This window comes from Arachis ipaensis, chromosome B03 (genome assembly GCF_000816755.2).
Source record: "Arachis ipaensis cultivar K30076 chromosome B03, Araip1.1, whole genome shotgun sequence".
NCBI classification, from domain to species: domain Eukaryota; kingdom Viridiplantae; phylum Streptophyta; class Magnoliopsida; order Fabales; family Fabaceae; genus Arachis; species Arachis ipaensis.
The window spans coordinates 97,422,760-97,430,686 of NC_029787.2; positions in this window are offsets into that span (position 1 = coordinate 97,422,760).

The window sequence follows — 7,927 nt, forward strand, 5'->3', positions numbered from 1 at the left end:
ATTACTTGATCTGCTCCATGCCTCCACATATGTGGATCATCCCAAAGATAATACTTAGCATCGCTTCTCAGTTTATCTTTTTAATGCTTTGAAAATTGTGGGGGAAAAACGTGAGTGACCAAGTAATTAGCTATCGGGGCAAACCAAGGGGTGCTTTGGGATATTGCTTGCAAGGTATCTAAAGGAAATGAGTCATTGATAGGAGTGGGATCCATAGTTAAATGTTCGAGCTAACTCAAATGGTCTGCCACTAGATTTTGGGATCCACTTCTATCTTTGATCTCCAAGTCAAATTCTTGCAAGAGTAATATCTACCTAATAAGCCTAGGCTTTGACTCTTTCTCCTTTAGCAAATATTTCAATGCGGCATGGTCCGAATACACCACCACTTTAGAGCCTAGAAAATAAGGTCAAAACTTGTCTAGAGTAAAAACAATGGCTAGAAGCTCTTTTTCGGTGGTGGTGTAATTCGACTGAGCCGAATCCAAAGTTTTTGATGCATAAGCTATAGTGTAGGGAGCGTTACCATCGCGCTGAGCTAGCGCGGCACCTACGGCGTGATTCAAGGCATCGCACATGATCTCAAAAGGTTGACTCCAATTTGGGCCTCGCACAATAGGGGCTGTGGTTAATGCTTCCTTCAACTTGTCAAAAGCCTTTTTGCAATCTTCACTGAAATGGAATTCCACATCCTTTTGTAGTAAGCGGGAGAGAGGTAAGGCGACCTTGCCAAAGTCCTTGATGAACCGACGATAAAAGCCTGCATGACCAAGGAAGGAATGGATCTCCCTCATCGATGAGGGGTAAGGTAAACTCGAAATGACATCGATCTTAGCCGGGTCAACGGAGATTCCGTCTTTGGAGACAATATGACCCAATGCTATACCTTGCTTCACCATGAAGTGGCACTTTTCAAAATTCAAAACAAGGTTAGTATTGGTACATCGCTCTAGTACCCTAGCTAAGTTTCCTAAACAAGCATCAAAGGAGCTACCATACACACTGAAATCGTCCATGAAGACTTCCATACAATCTTCCAAAAGATCCGAGAAATTAAAACACTTGTCATGTATCTTTGAAACGTTTTCGGTGCATTGCATAAGCCAAACGGCATTCTCTTGTACGCAAACGTTCCAAAGGGGCAAGTAAAAGTGATTTTCTCCTGATCTTCAGGAGCTATGTGAATTTGAAAGTACCCTGTGTATCCATCTCAAAAGCAATAATGAGATTTACCTGCCAATCGATCTAACATTTGGTCAATGAACGACAACGAGTAGTAGTCCTTCCTCGTTGCTTGATTCAGCCGGCGATAATCAATGCACACTCGCCAAGTATTACAGACTCGGGTGGCCACAAGCTCTCCACTTTCCGTCTTCACCATTGTTACCCCGGACTTCTTCGATACTACTTGGACCGGACTTACCCATTCAATGTCGGAAATGGGGTAAATGATGTCTGCTTCCAAGAGGCGAGTTACTTCCTTCTTGACCACATCAAGGATTGTAGGATTTAGCCGTCTTTGCGGTTGTCGGACTGGCTTAGCGCCTTCTTCTAAGAAAATCCTATGGAGGCACACTTGAGGACTTATTCCCACAATGTCGCTTAGACTCCATCCAATTGCCTTTTTGTACTTCCGGATAACCTCAAGGAGTTGTTGCTCTTCTTGATCGGAGAGATCGGTTGCCACTATCACCGGAAACTTATGCTTCTCATCAAGGAACGTAATTTAACATGAGGTGGTAGTGGTTTCAAATCTTCCATTGCTTCTTGGTGGGGTAACTTATCCTCTTGGTTGTGGAGACTTGGTGGGTCACTTTCATCTTCTTCATCACTAAAACCTTTTTGAAGCTCATGGTGGTTAGCTACCTCAAGGTCATCCTCTCTCCCATCTTCAATGAAATTCTCGCTCCCATTAATAGATTCCCCATTCGGAAGAGTGGGTTGAGGGTTTATCTCATTAAGCGGCTCACTTCCTCCCGGAGTTATAGCATCAATGCTGGAGTTCGGGTTTGATGGGTGTGACAAGGGTGGAGGGGCAAGGTTACTAGGGGTGGAGTGAGAGGGTGCTAGATGTGACAAAGCCTCGGCAAGAGTTGCCATACAATTCTCTTGTTTTCTTTGAAATTCCCTTTGCTCTTGGATGAGGGCTTGAAAGTTAGACTCTGCATAAGGGAAGTTAATGGGGATAGGATGGTGGTGGAAGCTAGGTTGTCCCAAGTGAGGTGGTAGATAGATGGATGGGGAGGGAATCGGTGGTGGAAAAGGTAAAGGAGCTTGTGGGTATGATGGTTGCATTTCATGTTGAGGGCATGGAGCATAAGCATATGGATGGGCAAAATTGTAGTAAGGACGTGTTCCACTAGGTGTGAGAGGTTGATAGATATTAAGATCGTAGGGCCTTCGCAACGGTCCTTGTTGCCAAGAGTTGATTGCTTGTGACCCTTCCTCAAATTGACATCCCATACCTTGAGGTGGACCAACGTCGGAATTGCTACCCCCTGCAACATGATAACAACTAGACTCCAAGCCAAACGGGTGATAGTTCATGACGAATAAGAAAAATAAAATGCAATGATATCAACAAAAGCAATAAACAAATGAGTATATATGTTCTAGTTATATCCACTTGTGTAGGGCCAAACAAACAAAAAGTGTTAGTTGCTATCAATACTAAGATAGAGGCACCTCCTACTAAAGAGAAAAATAGTATCTACAATTAGTGCCTAAGTAGAAAATCAAAAGTCAAATATTCACACTATTCACATATTTACACAACCAAAATTTTAGCACCCATTGCACTTAAAGTAAACTCCCCGGCAATAGCGCCAAAATTTGATGCGTGCGATGGCCAATATGCATATATAGGATTAGGAACTCGGTTATCCAAAAAAAATGGAATTAGCGTTGTAAGTATAGTCCTAACCCAACAAGTTAGCCACCAATAAAATTAGAGGTTCACAAGATGTGTCACAATTCAAAACTAATTTAAAACCGAGAGTATTTAACTCCCGAGTCATCTCCCAAGGAGTACTTTAGAGCAATGAGTGTGTGAATCTGGTTGTAGTGATCAAGGGTTTGTCATTAAAGAAATGAACACATAAAGCAATAAAAGAACATGCAAAATTTTAATGATTGAACTAATAAAGAAATTAAAGAACCGACTATGTAATATAAACAAGTAAAGTATAAAAGAGATTAACATAGAAGTATATGAAAGATTAAAAGCATAAAAAAGAGTCTTGACTTGGAGTGAGCTAAGGGTCCTTTCCTTGTTGGAACCACAACTATGACAATTATGATGGATTAATCTCACTTGATCAACCCTCACATCGGAAGGTAAGTTAAATGAGCATAAGTGTTTCCAATCCACAAATCCTAAATTGCTTGCTAATTGGCTTAGCAACAACTTAGCGTTAGTGGGAACAAGAACAATTAACAATCCAAGAATTGAAACTAAATGTTGGATATTCCAACTCTAAAAACCCAATTGCTCACTTTACTCAAGCCAAGAGCAAAAAATTTAGCCTAAAACCATGTTTGATATTTTGTCAAACACTTGGTGAGCATAAACCTTAAACATGGAGAAAATGAGAAAAGTCTTGAAACTAAAAGCAACAATTGATCTCAATCAACAAGAATAACAGAAGGAAGCATGAAACAAACATCAAACATCAAATTCATCAACAAGAAATTAAAATTGAACTATAACTTGAATTAGAAGAAAGAGTAATGACAATGTAACTATAAAGAGTAATAACAAGAGAATACTTACAATGAAAGCTAGCAAAATCCAAGATCAAAAATGAAAATGGCACTTGAATGTAAAATCCTAATAGATACCCTAATAGAGATAATGAAAAACTTAGAGAAAAACTAACTAAAGCTTCCTACTACTACTCTTAAAACTATACTAATGATATGCTATGTTATGTCTCTCATTTTCCCTCCAATATGAGCTAGAAGGCTTCAGAAATGGGCCTCCAAAGCCCCCAAATCGCGAGTCATGTGCTATTTTAATGAAGTCATGTGTGGACACCTGTGCGGACGCACAGATGCGTGCGTCCGCACACCTTGCGATAAATCCAGGCCTATGCACACGCACAAGGAGCTGTGTGCACGCACACTAAGCGATGCTTGGCTGGATGCGCGACGCGCTCGAAACACTCCATGCGCTCTGATTGGGCGGCTGTGCGTACGCACAGGTAGCTGTGCGCATGCACACATCTCTGAGCTCATCTCCTTTGATTCTTCATGTTTCCTCCACTTTGCATGCTCTTCTTCCATTTCCTCCAACCCATTCCTACCTTATATACCTGAGATCACTCACAAACAACATCAAGGTATCGAATGGAAGGCAATTGGAATAAAATAGATTAAATTAAGTACAAAAGAGCATATTTCTATAATCAAGCGCAATTTGCATAGAAAGTTCAAAAGCGTGCTATTCAAGGGAATATGTGCAAGTTTATATGATGAAAATCCATCCAATTCTAACAAAAAATCATCATCAAATATGGATTCATCGGGAAGGATCCTGGGTTACCCGCCTGGTCAAGAGCGAGTTCAATGATTCTGCTGAAGCCAAACAGGATGGAGTCACACCTAAAGCCGCATGTGAATTCCTGAGTGAAGAGATTATCACACTAGTCAAGAGTGAAGTCCCATGAGATTAAGAAGGAGTCATGATTCATAGAACTTGGGTGAATCCCATTCTTGAAATCCTTCAAAAGTTATGTGTCACTCCAACGAGTCTTTGATTCTGCTCCTAACATCAATAATAGTAGGAAAATCAAACTGAGACACCACCCATTATTGATATCAAGAAAAGGAGGAAGAACGACAAGAAAAGGAGAGAGAAGCACCAGAAGTTACTGTCAAGAAGGAGGGAGCAAAGAGGTTTAGGGTTAAATAGAGATGGAGGGACCAAATCAGGTATAAAGTCATTGCAGGTACCAACATGGCATATTGTAGTTACATCAGCATTGAAATGAGCGACTTATCATCGTAAATATGCCTAGAGACTATTATAGTGCTCGAAGCTGAATCTGGGGGACCACTATAGTGCAATTGGAATCTCAATGACCAAATTGGATAATTTCGTGAATCTCAGAGACTATTATAAGAATTTACTCTCCGAAACTTTAACTGAGAGATTGTAGGTATCGAGTGCATGGTTTTAGTTCTTAACCGTGACTTTAGAATGGATTAGAATTATCTAAAATAAATTATAAAGCACAAAAATGAAATAAGTAATTATTATTGTAGTAATATTTTTTACAATTATATGTCATAAAAGAATAATTACTTTTTTGTTTATGCGTTAAGACTTTACATACCGCTTACAAATAGGGCTACACATGGATCGGATCGAATCGGATCGGATATGGCTAAAATTTCAGTTCAATCTACACTAAATTTATCGGATTGGATCGGATATAATATCTGCACATTTTATATTCAGATTTGGTGCGATCCGATCCGCACATTTGCGGATCGGATATCGGATATATCTTATCAAAAAACAAAAAATAATAATATAATACAAAAAATAGCATACCAAAAAAATCTAGAATTTAAAAGAAAAATCACTACAATCAAATCATAACAGATCACCAGCAATTTTACAAGAACCAGAAACCTGAATCAAACCCTAATAGCATCTAAGTTTAAAGAAAAACATACAATAAGAGAGTCACAAATAAAAAAATTTTAAAAGCATAAAATTTATTCTTTTTTAATTTTTTAAAACAAAAAAGGCATTAAGGGACGCAGCAGAAGATACATAGAACTGAAGGACTCAAGCAAATGAAAAATTGGAGTAGAAGCAGAAGCAAAATGGTGAATAAAATGCCCAACAAACATAAAATAATGATGATGATGAGATTTGTGAAGAACAGAGGCAAGGCAGAGAAGAACCACGATGAAGGTATGAATGCGACTATCGAGGAAAAAAAAAGCAGCACAACCATTGATCCACGAAGAGGAGAGTGCCGCTGAGAAAGAAAAGAGAAGAGAAAACGGCGAGGTGGTGAGGAAGAGAAGATAGATGCAAGATAGGAAGACGACGGGATGCGAGATAAGGAGGCCACGGGATGCGAGATGGCGAACGAATAAGATTTGAGAAGAGGTGAACGGTGCTGGTGGTCGGTACTGAGTAGATTAGAGAATGAGACTTGAGATGTCGCGTCTGAAAAGTGAGAAGAGGGAGAAGGCAGAGGGAGAGGGGGAGATGTGCAACGGCAAAATGAAGGTTTAGGGTTAGGGTCTTTGATTTCTAAACTTAACTATTTATATTATTTATTTCTTAAGTATACGGTGTAACAGCCCAGATCACCCGCTAGCACGATATTGTCCGCTTTAGCACACAAGGCCTCACGATTTTGCCTTTGACGATAGGGATGATAGCCGAAGCCCCCCACACTCACTCGTCAAAACGCGTCATGCTAGGGAGAGGTATCCCCACCCTTATAAGGCATGCTTCGTTCCCCTCTCCAACCGATGTGGGCCTTACAATCCACCTCCCTAAGGGAGTCCAGCGCCCTCGCTGGCACATCGATCCGGGTTCTGACTCTGATACCATCTGTAACAGCCCAGACCACCCGCTAGCACGATATTGTCCGCTTTGGCACACAAAGCCTCACGGTTTTGCCTTTGACGATAGGGATGATAGCCGAAGCCCCCCCCCCACACTCACTCGTCAAAATGCGTCATGCTAGGGAGAGGTATCCACACCCTTATAAGGCATGCTTCGTGCTAGCGGGTGGTCTGGGCTGTTACAGATGGTATTAGAGCCAGAACCCGGATCGATGTGTCAGCGAGGGCGCTGGACTCCCTTAGGGGGGTGGATTGTAAGGTCCCACATCGGTTGGGGAGGGGAACGAAGCATGCCTTATAAGGGTGTGGATACCTCTCCCTAGCATGACGCGTTTTGACGAGTGAGTGTGGGGGGCTTCGGCTATCATCCCTATCGTCAAAGGCAAAACCGTGAGGTTTTGTGTGCCAAAGCGGACAATATCGTGCTAGCGGGTGGTCTGGGCTGTTACATACGATTCGCAGATGCAGGTGTGATATCCACGATCCGATTCTTTTAGAGTGCGGATGGGATAAGATGCGATCCGATAACTATGTGGATTGGATAATATCCGCAATTTACAGATCAGATACGGATAAATACCACAAATTTGTGAATATTATCCGATCCATGTTCAGTCCTACTTACAAAGTGTGAAAATAAAGTAATTTCTAACTAACTTTCTCATAAATAAAATATAAATACTCTTTATAATTTATTCAATGATTATTAAAAGAATTTAATAATTATATCATCATAATTAACTTAATTATCTATTTAAGTTTAGTTTTATAAATCAAATTACTCGACCATAATAAAAGTATTTTTGCAAATTAAAAGAATTTTTAAATGAGCCCCAATTATCAAATTTTATCTTTGTTCTCAATCCACCCAATTTATTAATTAACTCCAGCCACAAATATTAGATTAAGTATTTAAGATGACCATTCATTCAGTTTTTGTGTCAGTTCGTGTGTTATTCATGGAGACTATATTAGTTGTTTGAATTGATATTAAGAATTAATTAACTAGTTGTTTGGTGTAGTTGTAACACTACTGTTTAAGGTTTGTCAACGTTGGTGGTGGGATTGGTCCCCCAGCAAACAATGGACCAACAGAAACATGAATGCATACAAAGGAATGAAGAAAATAAATTGAAACCAACATGGATTCATTTGAAAATAGGATATAAGAAATTATTGTGCAGTGTTATGACAAAAAAGGTCGCATGTTCTTTAAATTTGGTGGAGGGGTTGCCTGTCTGGTTTTTATTTTAATGGAACATGGAATAGGTTATAATTAGATTTTAATAAATACTAATTTCCTTATTCCGTGTTTTGCCTTTTGATTTTTCCT